We start from the raw sequence: 19,213 nt of genomic DNA, 5'->3' as shown, positions 1-19,213 counted from the left end.
AGCCTCTGCAGCATGAGTTCAATCCCCGGCCAGGGAGCAATCCATATGGTATAACAGACCTCTCCAGTCTCACCCGCTGCTCCCCTCAGCAGTGTATTTCAGTTAATCTGCCTGCTCTGTTCTCCACTCTGTCTCTGATGAATCCTCTTACCCCACCCTCCCCGCACCTCTGACCTGTACCCCAGTTCTTGTATGCATAAATAAATAAATCTTAAAAAATAATAAAAATAAATAATTTTTTAAAAAGAGGGGTAGAAGGAGAGGATGGGAGAGAGGAAGGGGGTGTGGAGGGGAGGGGTCCAAAAGAGGAGGGGGAGGGGAAGAAGCAGTCACTTCTGGCTAAATGATAAGGGCACATTGCACAAAAGGACTGATGTCTGAGCTGATCCTCAAAGAATGTATAAGATTTTAGTATGCAGAGTTGAGAGAGTCCAGCAAAAACAAAGAGGCAGAAATAATGCTGGTCAAGGACTGTGAAAAAAGATGCATGAAGGAGAATTATGACAGAAAAACTTATAAGGCAGACAGGTTCCAACTAAGCAAATCTGTCAGACTAGAGTTTGAATCTTTTTTTAAAATTATTTATTTATGCATACAGGAACTGGGGTATAGGGCAGAGGTATGGGGCAGGGGGCGGGGGAGTGAGAGGATTTACCAGAGACAGACTGGGGAACAGAACAGGCAGACTGACTGAAATACACTGCTGGGGAGAGCATGGGGCAGCTGGGGATGGAACTCATGCTGCAGTGGCTGCTGATTGCTTCATAGTGCTGAGACTTAACCCCTTGCGCCACCAGGGAGGCCCTAGATTTGAATCTTATTCCAAAAAAAATGAATACATTTTGATCAAGGCAGTGGTCAAGAATCCAGACTTTGGCATAATATAGATTCAAGTTCAAATGCTGAAGTCACTTTCCTTACCTCTCCAAGTCTCTGTTTGATCATTTCTGTCTCATAGGGCTGTGATCAGGATTAAATGCAATCGAGGTATAAAGCACTCACTCAGAAAACATTGACCCTCCACCGTGTTAGTTTTACACAATGAGCTTTGTACTGGTAATATAGAGATAAAGGCTGAAGCCCTGTCCTCCAGGAACCCATGAGTCAGTGGGAAAGAGATCAGTAAGCAAAATTTCAAAACAGTGTGAGCACAGGTTAGAGTTGCTGAATTGCTCAGCTCAGAGAAAGGAACAGTAAAGACAGGTAGTGCCTAAGGTACCTGAAAGGAGCCTCTAAAGTTAGGTAATAGAACTTATTATTAAAAGTCAATAATAAGTTAAAAAAAAAAGTCAATAATAAGTTAATATAAGGTAATATAACTTATTGTTACCTGAGATCTGATTATTTTTATTAATCTTTTTTTGTTACACTGTAGTCACTAGAAGAAACAACATTTAAAACTCTGAATGGATTTTCGTTTTCTTACTTGTTTGGTTGACTGGGGTTTATTTCAAAGTCAGAAAATATAGATGGCATGGAAGAGAGTCCCCAGTTCCTCAGCAAATGAAAGGGACTTCATTTGCAATCACAATCGCAGTGGAAGAAGTAAGCAAGCCAAGTTCCTAAATGTGTGTGGTAAAATGAAAGCAATTAAAGGGAAGTTGAGCTAATTTGCAGTAACAAATCTAGGTTACTGTGTGTAGGAGACCAGTTGTGAACATTTGCTGGACTCTCAACCCACACTTATTTCCTCTTTTGAATTGGGAACCCAGTTTTGTTTGTTTGCTTTTCTTTTCTAGAGAATCACATCTTTCCTCATTCTAATTTTCTGTGTTCTGGTGAGGTGTGATTCAGATCTAGCCAATTGGGGCCTCACATTAGCTGTTGTGATTGGTTCAGGGATGGGCCCAGCACACAAGCAAAGCTAGAGAGAAGCAATCTGGGACTTTTTCTGAACCTGTAAAACAAGTTTGTCTTGGCTTTACTGGTCTGCACATAGGCAGTTGTAGGAGCAGCTAGCAGTCATCTCCCTACCATTTCCCATTGCTTGATGCCTGTTGTAAGGGCTGAAATAAACACGTTGCAGGTTTCCTGATCCCATGCAGACCGGGTAAAGGAGGAGTCAGAGTCCTCAGTGGTTTTTTGCAGGCCTTTTATTGGGGTTCACCAGGCATATGGCAAGCAGGGGTGCTGGGGGGCCGGGAGGCTGGCAGGCCTCCCAGCCCCCAGCAAATCCTCACTCTATCTGGGCTCTCTGGTGATCTCGGCTTCTCTTCAGCTTCTGCTGCGGCTTTCTCGGCTTCTAACGTCCCTGTGACACCGCCCTTAGAAAAAGCACAGTCTTAGTGCAGGTGTACCCACTTCAGGTGCCCGCCATCAGGCATGCATTCAGGATCACAGGGTTCCCTCATCTATCCTGATGACGGGAGGGCAGAAAAGCCCGATACCTTTTACCTTACCCTACACCTGTCAACACCGAGGAGTACAGGGATCCTCACCATAGAATACAAAGTCCACAGGACAGGAAACGTGTCTCCTTTTTTAAATGGTAGTTTATCAAGTAATATTTTTAAATGGAGAAATGAATGACAGCAAAGCTGAGAGCCAGGAAAACACTGATTTCTTCTTGACATGTGAGCCACTAAATCCTACCATGTATAAGCCATCACTAATAAGGACTTTAATGACATAGGCAAAAAGAAAATTATCGTTTTATTCTTTTTTGATTAAGGCAGATTTTTTTGTCAAGTCCAATCAAAAGTTTTAAATGGTATTAGACTGCCTGACCCATAGATTAACATTAGCAAACAAATATTGTGAGAAAATTGTTACACTTAGTGGAATTACTTTTGCTTTACTTTTGAAGGCACTTCTGGAAATTCAAACATATTCAAACATCTACTATATTAATAAAATCCCTAGACCTCATATCTACTTCCCCCTACTATTCCATCTATTCTCTCTTTTTTTTTATGCCCAGTTCTAGAAACAGTTTACCCATTCTTTGTTCTTCATATAACAATTCTCAGTTCATAATAACCTGCTTCTAATTCTTTCACCTACCATACTTGTCTTGCTAGAATCAGCAGTGACATTCGTGCTGGTTAACATAATGGGCAGCACACATCTGTTGGCCATAGTTGACCATTTCCAGCTGCTTCCACAAAAGTACTTCCTGTAACCCCCACAGTCTCCTAGATTTCCTGCTATTTTTCTGGTTCCTCTTTCCAGTCTTCCTTGGTTGCTTTACCTCTTCTCAGGATTAGTCCATTACCCAGAAGGAGATGCTAACTGCTAAGACTCAAAGCAGCACTCTTTGGCACATACCAGTGAGCCACTTTAATCATAAAGACAAAACCATTTATACAAACTTGATTTGTTCATTTGGCTTGATATATGCTTGTTGAATGGATTTGTTGCCAGTAGCAAGCACTCTTCCCTTCATTTCCTTTCCTTTCCCTTCTCCTTTCATCTCATCTCTCTATAGTCTCTCTCTCTCATCTTATACACATTCATCCTTTCAATTATTAATTACATGTTGACAACTTCCTAATTTATATATCCATTCAGGTCTCTCTCCTGAGTTTCAGACCCATATGTTTTATTACCTCCTTAACATTTCCAGTAGCTATTACACTGACATTTCCAAATTGAATATGTCCATTGGAACTTGTGGTGCCAAATCTTTCCCTCCTCCAATGTTTCCTACCTCATTAAATGGCTCCACCCTCCTCCCAGTTGCTTAAATTAAAAACTAGGAATCATCTTCAATGTCTACTTATTTCTTAACCTCTTTGACCAACTAATCACCAAGTACTTCAATTCTGTCTCCTAGGATACCTCTCAAATCTGTCTACTGCCTTTTTGTCTTTATTACCATCCCCTGAGTGGCTCAGACCATTCTTAGTTAGCATGGACTGCTATTACAAGATACCATAAACTGAGTGGCTTAAACAATAGACATTCATTTCTCATAGTCACAGAGTCTGATAAGTCCACGATCCAGGGGCCAGTAGATTCTGTTGCTGGTGAGGAACATTCTGGACCTGCTTCTTGACTTGTAGGTGGCCATTTTATTGCAATGTCCTGATGTGGTAAAGAGAGACAAAGCACATACGCTCTCTCTCTCTCTCTCTCTCTCTCTCTCTCTCTCTCTCTCTCTCTCAATCTGTGTCTTCCTCTTCTAATCCTATTATGGGGGCTTCACCATCAGGAATTTATCTAAACCCAATTATCTCCCAAAGGTATACACCATCACACGGAGGGATGGAGGGTAGGACTTCAACAAATGAATTTGGAGGGGGCGGGCATGCACAAACATTTAGACCATACAGAAGTGTATCAATTATGAAGTGGCACAGGCCACATCTTCTCTTGGTTTTTTCCCTCAACTCATTCTCCACAGAGCAGTCAACCTAATCTTTTAAAAATAAGTTTGTATTTGTCAAAACCCTACTAGAGCTTATAATAAAATTCATACTCCAACGTGACCTATAGCTCCCAGTATAGCGAAAGCCTACCTTTATCTTACTGCATGTCTTACTGTATGTCACAATGGCCTCTTCTCTGTTTGCCCTGCTCACTGAGCTCCTTCATGTCTCAGAGATGTTTCGGCTGGTTGTTTCTACCACCTACAACTACCACTATTCTTCCATGGCCAACTTAAACTCATTATTCAGTTTAAAAGCTGCTTCCTTGGGCAAGGATTCTCTGCTCATCCATCAATACATTAAAGTACACTCACCTTTAAAAGTCTCATAGCTTCTTCTTTTACTGCTTCATGACATGTAGCCCAACTATTGTTGAACAATTCCTATAATTATTTGTTTAATGCCTCTCTTCTTTACTTTCTACCCTACCCCAGATCAGGACTTTATCTGAAACCTAATTACCTCCCAAAGGTATACCATCCCATGGAGGGAGGGAGGGAGCTTAATGAGAACATTAACTGAATCAGACTTGCTGATCACAGACCCAGAAACATCCTTGAGAAATATGCACTGAGTGTGAATGGAGGTCTGAATGTCTACTTGAGAATGAGGATGAGTGCAATGGGTTTGGAAGTATTGGTGAAGGAATATTTCCCCTACTTCCTCATAATAAAAGGTTTAGAATCACAATCAGAATATTGGTTCCACCACTAAGAGAATTGTGATTTTGATTAAAATTTAGCCTCGTATTGGGGTCAAGTAGTGGGTAACTAAGGTAGCCTCTAACATACTGGGGCAAAATGCAGCAGTTCGGGCAGACCATAAAGAATCCAACAGACATAGAGGAAAGCAATTTCCCTCTGAATGCCATTCACCAGAATATATGCTGACCACCTGGAATCAATATAACACTCCACTAGCATGCATCAGGGAGCCAGCTTAATCATAAGGCAAAGCCATTTATACAAGTTTTTTGTTTGCTCGTTGATTTGATATATGCTTGTTGTATGGATTTGTGGGAAAAAACTATAAGTAGCCTGACTTTCAATTTGTAACAGACACAGAAATACTTATGTTTCATGAATGTGTCCTTTATGCTCACTTTACCATTTCTTTGCTGTTCATATGGAACTGCAAAGTAAGTTGGAATAAACTTAGAAGAATGGAAATAGGCTTTTAAATATTTACTAAGGAGGAATAAACAAGGACAAGGTATACATTTTCTAAAATACTGCATTTTTGCAAACAAATAAACTTGGATTTGTGAACTAAACTTAAATTAACAAATTAATCTACACTGATTATTTCTTAAGTTATTAAATACTTATTGTCAGGCAAACTCTTCCCTACAAGATGTTTTTCTTAAAAGTATTGAGAAACTTTGTATTTCATACTTGAGAGAAAGCTTTAACTTTCTTTGAAGGAGAGGGGGAATTTGTTTTTAGTTTTTTTGTTTTTTAACTCATGTAAATGATTCCACTTAACATAATTTGTAGCTTTATCAGTAATCTGTTGGTGTAGCATTCCTGCAATATAAAGTGGGACAAAGAGCACTGGACAGGATGTCCTTAAACAGGGCTTCTGATTGGAAATCAGCTGCCACTGCTGAATCATTATCTGAGTCCTTTGGACCTCCATTTCCTTTGCACCTCCATTTCCTTTGCTGTCAAATGTGAGGCCTCATCTGTCCCAAGTCTTTGAATTTAATGATGTTTTCTTTCTTTTGAGTTTATTACTTTTATCTTAAATGGAACCTTAAGAGTTAATAAATCAAAGTATGAAAGGGGGAAATGCTGTTCTAAATCTAAAGTTAGATTTTTGGAAATAAGACTTCTAGATTGAAATCAGATTCTGGCTGAGAATTTGTTTTATTAATGCTCGGGAATTCATAAAAGTAAAGAGAATAAGGCAGGAAAACAGATATTCTACTGCCTAGTACAATAGGAACCAAAACCTCAGTCAGTGGCATGAGAATTAAATGAACTTTCTAATGTATTTTGGTATCCAAGAAAAGTCCTTTATATGATTGCAGTCCATTGTTATAGTAATCTCTTACTTTGGATTATGTTGTAAAATTGTTCTAGTTTCATATTCAGCATTTTTTTTTTTGTTGTTGTTGTTGCTGTCATTTGTTTCTGTTTATTTTGCTTGTAAAATATTTCTTACAGTTAATTTTTTTTTCTATTTATAAGTATTACATAGCAGTATAGCGATTTGTATTCCTGCTGCTTTGGAAGCTCTTTCTGAGCAATACCTGGGTTAAGGTACATAACTGGTTGATGCAAGAGGTGGTTCTTGAGGAAATCCCTTGAGATGCCAAATATGGCTGCTGTTTCTCTGGGAAAGTGTGGCTTCTAAGTTGCCCATAATTTTCCTAGAAAACTTTTAAATGAAATTTGTCCTTTTCTTAGGAAAGCTTTATGTAAAAACTTTTTCCTAATAAATATTTAATCATTCTGTCCTTAAAAATAATTTCATATACTTAATACTTAAAATACTTCAATTGTAAAATAGCTGAGACTACCATGTTTATCATAAATTGACTAAGCTAATATTGATTTACAAAATCTTGGGCCCATGTTTGCTTTGACAGCACATATACTAAAACTTGAATAATACTAAAATGATAGCATGATGCCTGCACAGGATGGTGCCAAGCTCCTGAATCGTCCCATATTTAAAAACAACAACAAGGGCCTCCCTGGTGGCGCAAGGGGTTAAGATGCAACCTATGAAGCTATCTGCAGCCACTGCAGCGCAAGTTCGATCCCCAGCCAGGGAAATACCCACATGGTGCAGCAGACCTCTCCTGCTTTGCCCACTGCTCCCCTCAGCAGTGTATTTCAGTTGATCTGCCTGTTCTGTTCCCCACTCTGTCTCTGGTGAATCCTCTCACACCCCACACCTCTGGCCTGTACCCCAGCTTTTGTATGCATAAATAAATAAATCTTACAAATAAAAACAAAAACAAAACAAACCCAAATCTTGGACCCTATAATATATCGGTGGCAAATTGTTTTTAAGACATTAGACTAATACTCATTCTTCTTAGTGTATGAAAGGAAGTGGTTTATATTTATAAGCACAGTTTGTCTTTATCACCCATTAATTATTGCAACAAGTGTTTTTTACCTTGTAACAGCACTCTTCCAGGTGTGGGAAGTGGTAAACAAAACAGTCAAAACTCTCTGCCCTCAAGGAGTATGTATTCCTGAAGAAGAAAGACAATGCATAAGTAAAACATATCAGAGTTAGATGATAAAAAAAAAAAGACTAAGGCAAACAATAAAATGGAAATGTTTTTAGGGCCTGGGACTGCAATGGCAAATATGAGTGTCACATTTGAATGCCTGACAGAGCAAATGCCTCACAAAATGCCTCACAGAGAAGATTAGAATAAAGACCTGAAGGAGGTAAGGGAGTTAGCCATTTAGTTACCTGGAGGAGAAGCATTCCCAGCAGATGGAAGGGCACATACAAATACTCTGGGGCCGTAGCATGTCTGGCACGTCCCAGAACAGTGAGGAGCCCAATATGACTAGAGCAGAACAAGAAATGTGGGAACAGGAAGAGATGAAGTCAGAGAGGTAAGAGTAGGAGGAAATCATCTGGGGCCTTTTACTATGAATTAGACAGGACCACTGGAAACATTTAAGCAATGTTATGAGTTTTAAGGAATGACATGATCTGATTTTTAAGTTTTAGCGGGATCAAGCTATTGTATTCAGAATGGATTGGTGGAGCACAGGGCTAGGGCACTTTTGCCAAAATCTAAGCAAGTAGGATTGTTGTGCTGGACCACTCCAAGAAGCATCATTCACCCTGAAGTCTCCATGAATTGTACTTCCTATAATGAGTCGTGTATAACCCAACAGTTTCAGTTAGGGACCTTGCAGGCGAAATGGCTTCCACCAGGGTGGATGCAGTGTGAGTGGTAAGAAGTGTTTATATTAGATACATTTTGAAAGTAAAACTAATAGGATTTGCTGACACCATAGTTTTGAGATATGAAAGCAAATATGATTTCAAGGTCATCCATTAATTTTATTAACTATTGATATTTATTATACAAAATACTATTTACTAACGAGGGGTAATTCATATTTATTTTTTAGTTCAACAAGCATGCATTGTAAGTCTACTATTTATTTATTTATTTTTAAAGATTGATTTATTCATACAAGAATCAGGGTACAGGCCAGATGTGTGGGAGGGTGAGAGGATTCACCAGAGACAGAGTGGGGAACAGAACAGGCAGAGTGATGAAATACACTGCTGAGGGGAGCAGCAGGCGAGACAGGAGAGGTCTGCTGTGCCATGTGGGAATCTCCCTGGCCGGCCGGGATCAAACCCGCGCTGCAGAGGCTGCGGACAGCTTCACAGAGCCATGCTCAACCACCTGCGCCACCAGGGAGGCCCGCAAGTCTACTATTTAGTGTATTTTTCCAGATTCTGAAGATTTTTTTTAAAGTACAATAGCAGCAACGACGAAAAATCCTGTCCTGGAAACATTTATAACTTAGAAAACTAGACAATGCCTCCACACATAAAAGAAACAAATTCTGTATAAAGCAACTTAAGAAAAAATATGAGACTAAATCTTGTCAATATAACTTACTCCATTTGGGAAATGGTCCAATTTGAAAAAAATTTTACATATGAGTATATGCCCATATTTCTGATGGCTATACTCCCTCCAATCTGTTCAACAACTTATTCACTGTTTTCCATTAGTAATCTGACTTGTCTGGTTCCTATATTCAAAATGCTGGTCCTACATAAAAGGTTTTATATATGAGATAGGAATTGTTTGTTTTGTTTCATGTGATGTTTTGCTGCTATGTTAGGCTGTTTGATTGCGAAGTCTCAATCTTACCTTGGCCCTTAGTTCTTATGTGCCCGCTTTCTGTCTTGCTAATTTTCAGAACTTCTGACCACTGATCTTACTTCCCCTCTTTAGCATATGAGGACTTTTGAGATCTGTGACTTCTCATGCACTTCATTCATTTCATTGCCACTTCTATGTGGTTTTCGTTTACACAGCCTTCCCAAGAATGACGAGATAGTGAAGATTACGATAATGAGTGTGATGGCTAATATTTTCAAGTACTGACTATGAGCTAGGCACTGAGCTATACTATTTTATACTTTAAATGAATTCTCACAGGAGGTCTCTGAAGTGGGTACTGTCACTATCCACATAAGAAACTGGCCTTTAGAGAGCCTAACATGCCCAAGGTTATTAAGGGTCCACCAATACTACTATGCCACAACATGTCCTTTGGTACCAAATGCATATGAAACATGATTCAGAGTGAGGTTAAAAAAAAAAAAAAGCCAATCCCATTAAGTCATTAAGTTCTCTTAATCAATGAATAACATTTTTTTTTTTAAAGATATATTTATTTATTTTTACAAGCACTGGGTACAGTCAGAAGCGCGGGAGGGTGAGAGAATTCACCAGAGCCAGAGCGGGGAGCAGAGCAGGCAGACTAACGAAATACACTGCTAAGGGGAGCAGCGGGCGGCAGGAGAGGTCTGCGCACCATGTAGGACCCTCCTGCGGTGGCCGGGGAGCAGCCGGGGATTGAACCGGTGCTGCAGAGGCTGCGGGCAGCTTCGCAACCCAGTGCTCAACAGCTGCGCCACGGGGGAGGCCCATGAATAACATTTTAATGACTTATTTGACAGAATTATACACAATAGCAAACCTTCAGTCAATCAAATGAAACCCATTCACATTCTAAAACCTCCTCTGTAGCTGAGTGTGTATAATTACACTTATGTGCTTAGTATAAAGTATCTTTGCTAAGTAAAATACAATGAAATCATGAACTGAAAGCTTTATGCTGATAGTAGTTTCATTAGGGTTTGGTTTTTTGATGTGAAAGTTCATATAAGTGGACGAAACTGCCAACATTTCAAGCTGTCAGCAAGAATGAGAATGTCCTGTCGAAAAGGCTAACGAATGTCAACTTTACTATTCTTGCCTTGTGATTCCCTTCACCTGAACATTACTTCATCCTTCTTTTTTTCTCTCGGGGCGGGATTGGGGTGGGGGAACAAAACCAAACAAACTGAATTTTGACCCTCCTAAGGACTCATATTTGGATTTCTACCTGAATCTGTACTTCTTGAATTGCAATTCTTTGATTCCAAATAAACATGTTTTTTTTGCCTTTTAGTACTCTCCTAATGCTTAGAGCCAATGTACTAAATTATTTTATCAATCATATTTAAGCTATTTTAAAAAGTTTAAAAATCACAATTCCATATTGTGGAAAAAAGAGGAGGTAGTGCTCATGTCTAGCTAAATTGCAAAATGATTTTTCTGATTGCTCCTTCTACAAGTGACCTCTTTTCCTTCTATGTTTATACTGCCATGTGAATGTGTAATTTCTGTCAAACAAATCATTAAAATGATGTTCATTGAGTGGATGCATTAACCTCAGTATAGCACCATATTCAAATATGCACAGAACATATAGTAAACAGAAGCATAATCTTTACAGGTGTTATGGTATAGAAAATGTACCCATTCTTCTGATAAGAATATATGCCCCTGATGATTGTCACCATTCCTAATTCTTTTTTTTTTTTAAAGATTTATTTATTTATGCATACACGAGCTGGGGTACAGGCCAGAGATGCGGGGGGTGAGAGAATCCACCAGAGATAGAGTGGGTGAGACAGATGGGAGAGGTCTGCCTCGCCATATTCCTGATTCTTAATAGGTATAATAAACATTATGCCAAAGGCAGTGTCAGTAATATCATGGCTAATTATTTTCTTCATAGTTGCTTCTTTTGAGGGCAATGATGATTCTATTAGTTTTTCTTAATTTTCTGTCATCTGTGCTCTCCGAAAATGAATGCTAATAATATGTCTACACTTACTTGTGATTTGGCTTTTCTTTCTAAAACTAAAATGATTCAAGGGATATGTGAACATATTAATGAATTTGAAATTTGTCTTCTTTTATATTCAAACTACTTGTTACAGTTTACAGGTTTTGTTTTGCTTTTTTCTTTTGCAAAACTGATCATCAGCATTTACTTTTCTGTTTAGATTCATGATTATGAATTGTTCTGTGGAAAATTAAAAGTAAACATCATGTTGGATTCTTGAAAGAACAAAGTACAGCATTCAATGTGTATTTTCCTTTTTTTACTGTGTTATCTAAAGGTGGATAATAAGGAAAGCAAACCAGTTTGTCTTGTTCTAATCTATGGGAAATACTTCATGGCTATTATTTAATGCAAGTAGCAACTAGAGCAATTTGGAATCTTTTTTGAAACAAGGTGGGGTATAGCTGTAAATATTTTTTAAAAGGCAAAACAGCAGGCTTAAGGCAGCTTTGGAACTGTTGTTGACTTCCTGATGTAGATTCAAAATTACAGGAAATTGCTAAATCCATTTCTTACTATAATCTCTGAACTGATTCTATATTTAAAGTGAAAGTGGACTTAAATAAAATTTGGCAGATCTTTCCTTAACATGTTCATAATATAAATTCATTTGGTTTTATATGAGATCAGGGATTTAGGATTTCTTTATTATCAGTATTTTATATTTAAACTCATTTCATATCTGGGGATTGATATTATCACTTTCATAACAAAGCTGTAGGGAACAGAATTTAGAAAAATATAATGTAAGAATTCCCTCTCAACTATTTTCTTTGCTTACTTCTTTTTTGTCCTTCCCTTCCCCCAACATCCGACCGTTAGTGAGTAAAATGTTATTTCACAAATAGTTTTATGTTTGCAGTTTGCAGTTTCAAAGTGACTTCTTGGAAGTCAAACTTGCATCAGCTTTTTTTTTTTTTTTTTTTTTTTTTTTTAAGTCCTCAACTGTGAAGAGTTACGTTTTCACTTTTGATTTGTTAAAACACAGTATCTTATAAGTGCCTGGACCTTTGATATTTTTAGGCAAAGAAATAGTTTCAAAATTGACAGAAATCTTCCTAAAATTAAGACATACATATTCAAATGATTGGAGGGCCCTTTTTTTCTCTTGTAAAAATACTCTAAGACATTCCCTTTCTTGTGGATTGTATTTTACTGTTTTGATAGCAAGTCTCTGAAACTAGGCTGAATTGGATTGCTGTTGAATCACAATGAGGTAGTATTAATATAAACACACTTCAAGGATCTCAGTCAAACAGCAGTAATGACTGGTTTCAGTGCCAGAGAAGTGATAGGTGCTTGGGAGAAAGGCCTGGAACTAGGGGAAAACTTGGAGAAGGAATGGGTGGGGGAAGGCCTCAATAAGAAGAGACAATGCACTGTTTTCAGAGGCCAGTGGATTGCTGGAGAGGGCATGACCTTTAATTTTTGAAAGGACGTTTATTTGGGAAACTGAACAATGTTCACTTTGAAGGGGTGTAAGGAAGAAATGGAATGTTGTGGAAGTAGTGACTTTAATGGACCCTGGGTGATACGAGAACGTTTGGAGTCGGTTGGTCCTAGGGGGTGGGGGGAGGAGGCGAGGGTCACACTGAGAGGCCCCGGATCAGCCCCCGGGAGGCGGAAAGGGGGCTCCTGGGGGCTCCTGACAACGACGCGGGCGGGGGAAGTGTCGTGGGAAAAAGTGGAGTTCGGCGTGGGTTTCTGTCTCCGCGTGTAAAGGCGGCGCAGAGAGCCGCGCGGGGCATTTCCCACTCGAGGGGAACGCCGGCTGCGCCCGCGCCGCGGCCCCGCTCCCGAGGCGGCCGGCCTCCCCCGCGGCCCGGGCCGCGGCCCTCCCGCCCCGGCGGAGCCGCGCGGTGGATTGTGGGCTGGGGGCTGCGGAGGCCTCGCGGCGGCCTCCGGCGCTGTCTCCCCGGACCTAGCCGGGCCGAGCTGGGCCGGCGGGGTGGGGAGAAGCAGTGGAGCAGGGAGCAGAAGCGCGAGGGGTAGTGGTCGCGGCGCGGCGGCGGCTCCTCTGGAGGCCGGGGATGTGGGAGAGGCGGTGGCAGCAGCGGCGGAGGCGGCGCTGCGGACCCGGGGGAAACTGCTGGCTGACAGGACACCCGGGAGAGACGTGAGGGAGCCGCCGCTGCCGCCTCTCACCCCCGAGCGGAGCTGGGCTCGAGAGGGCGGCCCTGTGCTGCCCCGGCCGACGGGCTAGCCGGCGCGGGGCGGGGGCGGGAAGCCGGGCTCGGGCCCAGCCGGGCTCAGGGCGGCGGCGGCCGCGGAGCAGCAGCCTCGGCGCGACGTGGAGGGCTGGAGGCGGCGGCGATGCACTAGGCCTCTCTCCGGGGCGGCAGCCCGCGACCCGCAGGTAGGTGCCGGGCGGGCCCCCCTCGCTCGCCGGCGTCTCGCTGCCCACCCTGACCGGACCCACTGAGGAGAGAGGGACCGAGACCCCACCCCCTCTGTCTCCTCCCCGGCCCTGGGCTGACGGAGTTTCGGTCTCAACTGACCGGCGCCGAAGCTTCCATTCTCCTCTCGGCCACCCCTCGTCCTCCCTCTCGCTCTCCCTCGGCGGTCGCGGCCGGCGCCTGCTGTGCTCCCTGTTTCCAGCCGGCGGCCGCTCTGGCCCCTCGCTCCACTCTCGCGGATCCGGCGGTGGAACTTCCACCAGCCTCCTTCGGTGCTGCCCCAAACTTTGCCTTTCTTTTAACAGCTGGGCCTTTATCTCCCTTTCGAGCCTGCTGGAATAATTTAAATTTTAAAAATGAGTTTTCTTCCCAGGGAAGGCGGACCCAAAGAATTACTCGGTGTTTTGCAGTTTAGCACTCACTATTTTGGTCATTAATTAATTTTCTTCAGTTTTGCTTCTTTCTATCTGCATTGATACAAAGGTAGGCCTCCCCTGCCCTCCCGGCGTTGACACGGGAACTTTTGCCTGCCCATTATAATTAACCACTTAGTCTGTCCAAATGCTGGTATTTTTAGAATTTTCCCTGACCCGGATGGCAAAATTAAAAAAAAAAAAAAAAAAACCCTTTAACGAGTTTTATTTTTGGCATTTATTGAGGCTTTTCTTACTTTCGAAGAATTAAATTGTTTTGAGGGTTTTTTGTTTGTTTTTAATTGGCTCTATTTCTGATTTGTCAATCCCCAGGGAGATCTTCATTAGCAAATGCTTGCTAAGCAAGTGATATCGTGAGAGTATGCTGAGAAATGCTAGTGTGGTAACCTAAACTGTAGATTTTGATGGGTATTCAGGTTGACTTATAAATTCGATGGAGAGTTGTAATTGGAAAAGTACCTTGAGAGCCTTGATTTCTAAGCAGTTATGCTGGAACAGATGGAATGATGGGATATGTTTGTTTGACTGTATTTGTATTGCAGTAAGGGTCTTATTTCCTAGAAATAGCTATTACTTGATGGTTCATAGTGACCAACATTGCTCATTATAGATTTTAATTAAAATGATCAATATGTGCAAAGTTTAGGGGATTGATAATGGTGGTTTGGAGGGTTAGATGTTTTCAGTTTCATTATGATTTGGCTGTTTTAAAATGATTCTCCAGTAACTTCAGAATTATTTCATTATCAGGGAGAGACATTCAGTCTGAGGATCATTTTTAAAATAAACAGTATTTTAGTGATTTTCTTTATTAAGAATGAATCACTACAAATCTTTAAGAACTGACCATGTTTTGTCGTTTCGAATATTCCTATATTGTGTTTTCTAGAGCTCACTCTAGCATTTAACTTTCTGAAATGTTCTTCATTGCATTCAAATTATTCAAAGTTTACCCAAAAAAGATAATATGTTTGCTTTGTGGAAAAGTTAAAATTTATTTCTTGATAGGTTTTAAGTTTTTATGTCCGAATTAAAATAGATCTTATATAACTCAGGAAATAGCAAACTTTGTAGAATTTGTTTGCTTTTTTTGGTAACTATGAACATATTGTTAGTTATCTATTACTGTGTAACAGGTACACCCAAATTTAGGGGCTTTAATCAAGAGTACGCATTTATTCCCTTACAGAATTTCTAAGGGTAGGGAATCCAGGAGTAAATTAGGGTGGTTCTGACTTGGTATATCTCAGAAGTTTAGTTAAGAAGTTCGCTAGAGGTTGCAGCCTGAAAACTTGATTGGGCTTGAAGGGTCTGCTTCCAAGATCACATACTCACATGGCTTTAGTGGTTTGGCCTTCCCTCAGGGTTGCAGCATCCAGCTTTTTGATAGGACCTCCTGGATGACTTCCAAATTATAGGTAGGGGGTGGGGGGAAATCTTTTGTACCCCTCTGGGTTCTTGGAGTCTGGCAAATTGATAAAGGAAGAAAACCAAAATGAAGTTTAATAGTAACATATACACCCTGTTGAAACTAAGTAACTCAGAATTTGTTCTCAATCACATTCTATTTCCTGTCAGTGAAAGTTAATTAAAATTCCTCTTTCCTGTGGTTAGCTTTTTACAGACGTTTTTGAAATACCATTAACAAACCATAAAGTGTGCCCATTTAACCGGTATATTTCAGTGATGTTTAGTATATTTTCAGAGTTGTGAAACCATTATCTGAATCTAATTTCAGAATATTTTCATCACCTGGAAAGAAATCTTGTACCTATTACCAGTTACTCCTCATTCTCCCCCACACCTTTCCAAAACCTAATCTGCTTTCTATCTCAGTATTTGCCCATTGTCAGCTCATAATCTCAAAAATGGTTCTTTTAAAATCAGTTTATTTGTTTAAAATACTTTGTGTCAGAACAAACAATTGATTGTTGGCATTAGTAAGTGATGTTTTGAACAACTGACAAACTGGTTGTAGTCAGCATATTTTTAATAAGTTTGTAGAGAGAAAAAAGTCAGTGTGCATGGCTTCAGTGACCCTAAGAGGTGGTTTGGTCAGCTGGGTGTCAGTAAGATAAAGTTGAAGGAATACTTTTTGCCATTGACTATTAGGATATCAGGTCTGGAAAAGATATTAAAGGTCATCAACTTCCTGCTTGCTTTACAAATAGATGACAGGAACCAGATAAGGAAATCTGAAGAGTGGAAGCTTGAATCTGTAGAATGCATGGCTCAAGAATCACAATGAGGCCATTTAAGGCAAGAAAGGTTGATTTGAAATTTTGAATTGTTTAGCTTCTTCTGTGTATGTGCATGTTGTATGTATGTATGTATTTGATATTTTACTATCAGAGTAGGGATAAAACTAGACATTTCAACTTCGGAGTGGGGAGGAAGGAGGAGTTTGTATTCATGTAGATGATACCCATTTTTCAGAATGGTCTAGAAATGCTTTGACCTAAACGACTAATGTATATATATTATTCTAGTGTCTTCTTACACTATTACCATCTTATTTTGACACCACCAAATCTTAAAAATAAAATTGGTTTTAAAGATTATTAATTAACAGGGCTATTTGAAGGCCTTCTTTTTCAACTGCCTGGCACCCTCACATCTAAACCAGTAGATCTTAGGGGCCTCCCTACTGGTGCAGAGGGTTAAGACATAGCACTGTGAAGCTATCTGTAGCCACTGCAGCACAAGTTCGATTCCCTGAGGTCAGCAAGGTGACTCACATGGCACAGCAGACCTCTCCTGACTTGCCTGCTGCTCCCTTCAGCAGTATATTTCAGTCAGTCTGCCTGTTCTGTTCCCCACTCTGTCTCTGGTGAATCTTCTTGCCCCCCCACCTCTGGCCTGTACTCCAGTTCTTGTATGCATAAGTAAATAATCTTAAAAAAAAATTAACCAGTAGATCTCAGAGATGATTTTTTCCTTTTTTCCTCCAAAGGACATTTGGCAATGTCTGGAAACATTTTTTGGTTGTCACAACTAATCTAGCCAGGGATGTTGGTAAATATCCTATAATGCACAGAATATATCTCCCACCCCACTCTTACCTCCCACATAAAACAATGAACATAGCCAAAATATCAATGGTTTTGTTCTAAATTTTTGTGGTTTGCATGTTTTTGATTCTCACTAGTTGGGGAAATACTCTCAGCGGGCACCATTTGATGGATTGGATTAATACTTTAGATCCTCTAGCTATTCTCTTTGTAGGAGGAGGCAGTTGAGGGGGAAGTAAAAGGAAATTTATTTATGACATAATGAAAATATTCTTTGTTTACTATGTCTTCAAATCTGAAGAAAAAAATTTTTTTTTCTGAAATGAGAATCTACTTTTACTGCAGATTTGAACTACTATGTTTTCAGTTGTTGGCTACTGGTTCATAGGTTATTGAAATTGGAAATAGATAAATAGTAGTATTTCCTTTCTCTTGAGGTGATTTTTTTCCTGGTAGCTTCAACTGCCAAGAAAGGAGAAGTAAGCTAGGTGTTTTAATTAATTAGTTAATTACTTGATTATGTATGTTGTGAATGTCCCCTCACACTTTCATCTTTTTTCCCCCCTTTTTCTTACAGGTCTTCCTCTGACTAATTTTTTTTTAAATAAACTTGCTTTGGCAATGAAGGAGAAGATTTGACAGTTGAAATCACTTTTGCTATTTACCAGCCTTATGAACTTTCATAGCCTCAATTTTCTTATGTATAAAGTAGGAATAGTGATAATTCCTGTATTATAAAGTTACTGTGAAAATCAAATGAGATAATGTGTGTTAAGATGCCATGCTAACCATAAAATACTGTACGAGAGTTAGTTACTTGTTTCAGAATTATCAGGTTAGAAAGGGATATTCCTGGCAAAGACAGGAAGATAATAAAGATAGCATGGCAGAGAGGAGTGACTGCTGACAGACCTCTCATGAAGAGAGAGAAAATTTAAAAATATATTGATAACAAACCAGTAAAACACTAGCAGTATCACTATACTCTTAAACTCTTTAATATAGGGCCAACCCAAACCCTACTTCCTTCAGTAGTGCCTGAGAGTATCACAGTTATAGCACAGTGTAAGTGACTATTGTAATGACGAGATTAGGTTATTAAGAAATGGTTATCTTGTTTTCAAAATATGCTATTTGAAATATGAAAATATGTAATTTATTTCAAAATTAAATTTTTCAGAAGTGACTTATTTGTACAGAAAATTTCAGCCTTTTCAAGAGAAACTTTCAGTTATCTGGATTAATCTCCTTGTTGGGATAATTCCATCTGTCTTCATTTATTGTTCATGCTTTCCTTTATATTTGAAGGGTTTTCTACCAGAGGTAATTGTTCCTCAAATGTGAGGATTTAACTAAAGAGAAGGTTTTAAACCTTCATCTCTTTCTGAATTTCTTTTTTTTCTATTTATCACCTTTTTTTTTTTTACACAAAAAAAGTTTCTACATGTCAGTCCATAGTTCTGCTGTAGCATTTAGGGTTGAATTGACTAAAATATGTGAGATGAATGGTGAAAAATGTACTCTCTTGAATTTTGTTAACTGGTCAACTTTCACAATCATAGGAAAGCAAGACTGGATATAAATAGTGCTCCAGTAAGAGTTTCAGTAAGATTTTTCTTGGGTAGTTTGAAGAATAGTCGCAGACAGTATTCAGAATAAATCATATATGGTATTACAGTGTTCCCCCTGCCCACAATACAGTGAATTAAAAAATGGATCTTGGAAAATTGGGTGAAGTTTTCATGGCAAAATGCTGCTGATTTAGAAAATTTTGTATTTAAAAAAATGAATTTTTTAAAAGATATATTTATTGATGCATATAAGAGCTGGAGTATAGGCCACAGATGTGGGGGGTGAGCGGATTCACCAGAGACAGAGTGGGGAATAGAACAAGCAGATTGACTGAAATACACTGCTGAGGGGAGCAGTGGGTGAGACAGGAGAGGTCTGCTGAGCCATGTGGATTGCTCCCTGGCCGGCCGGGGATCAAACTTGTGCCGCAGAGGCTGCAGGTTCCTTCATAGTGTGGTACTTAACCCCTTGCACCACCAGGGAGGCCCAAATAATTGAATTTTTGACTAAGTGAAGTTCAGA

The 19,213-nt window shown here is 39.9% G+C and overlaps 1 protein-coding gene and 1 long non-coding RNA gene across 3 annotated transcripts in view; one reads left to right on the top strand and one right to left on the bottom strand.

Moving 5' to 3' along the window:
- Window positions 1-2,180: 2,180 nt before the first annotated feature.
- LOC129146927 (uncharacterized) lies at window positions 2,181-13,884 on the bottom strand. The gene is made up of 3 exons (XR_008554310.1): window positions 13,777-13,884; window positions 7,503-7,581; window positions 2,181-2,264 (listed from the first exon to the last, which is right to left on the bottom strand). It is a non-coding gene; the product is annotated as an uncharacterized LOC129146927 (long non-coding RNA).
- Window positions 13,500-19,213, top strand: part of VPS54 (VPS54 subunit of GARP complex) — a 78,924-nt gene continuing 73,210 nt past the window's right edge. Inside the window, exon 1 of one of the 2 annotated variants that reach the window (XM_037527480.1) lies at window positions 13,500-13,634. The gene's annotated coding sequence lies outside the window, so the exon portion shown is untranslated. The remainder of the gene's footprint in view (window positions 13,635-19,213) is intronic. The other variant, XM_037527479.2, reaches the window with a different exon arrangement.

The sequence above is a fragment of the Talpa occidentalis genome, unplaced genomic scaffold (assembly GCF_014898055.3).
Source record: "Talpa occidentalis isolate TD23 unplaced genomic scaffold, MPIMG_talOcc4v2.1 talOcc4.5, whole genome shotgun sequence".
Taxonomy (NCBI): domain Eukaryota; kingdom Metazoa; phylum Chordata; class Mammalia; order Eulipotyphla; family Talpidae; genus Talpa; species Talpa occidentalis.
This window is presented reverse-complemented; position numbering and strand designations above follow the sequence as displayed.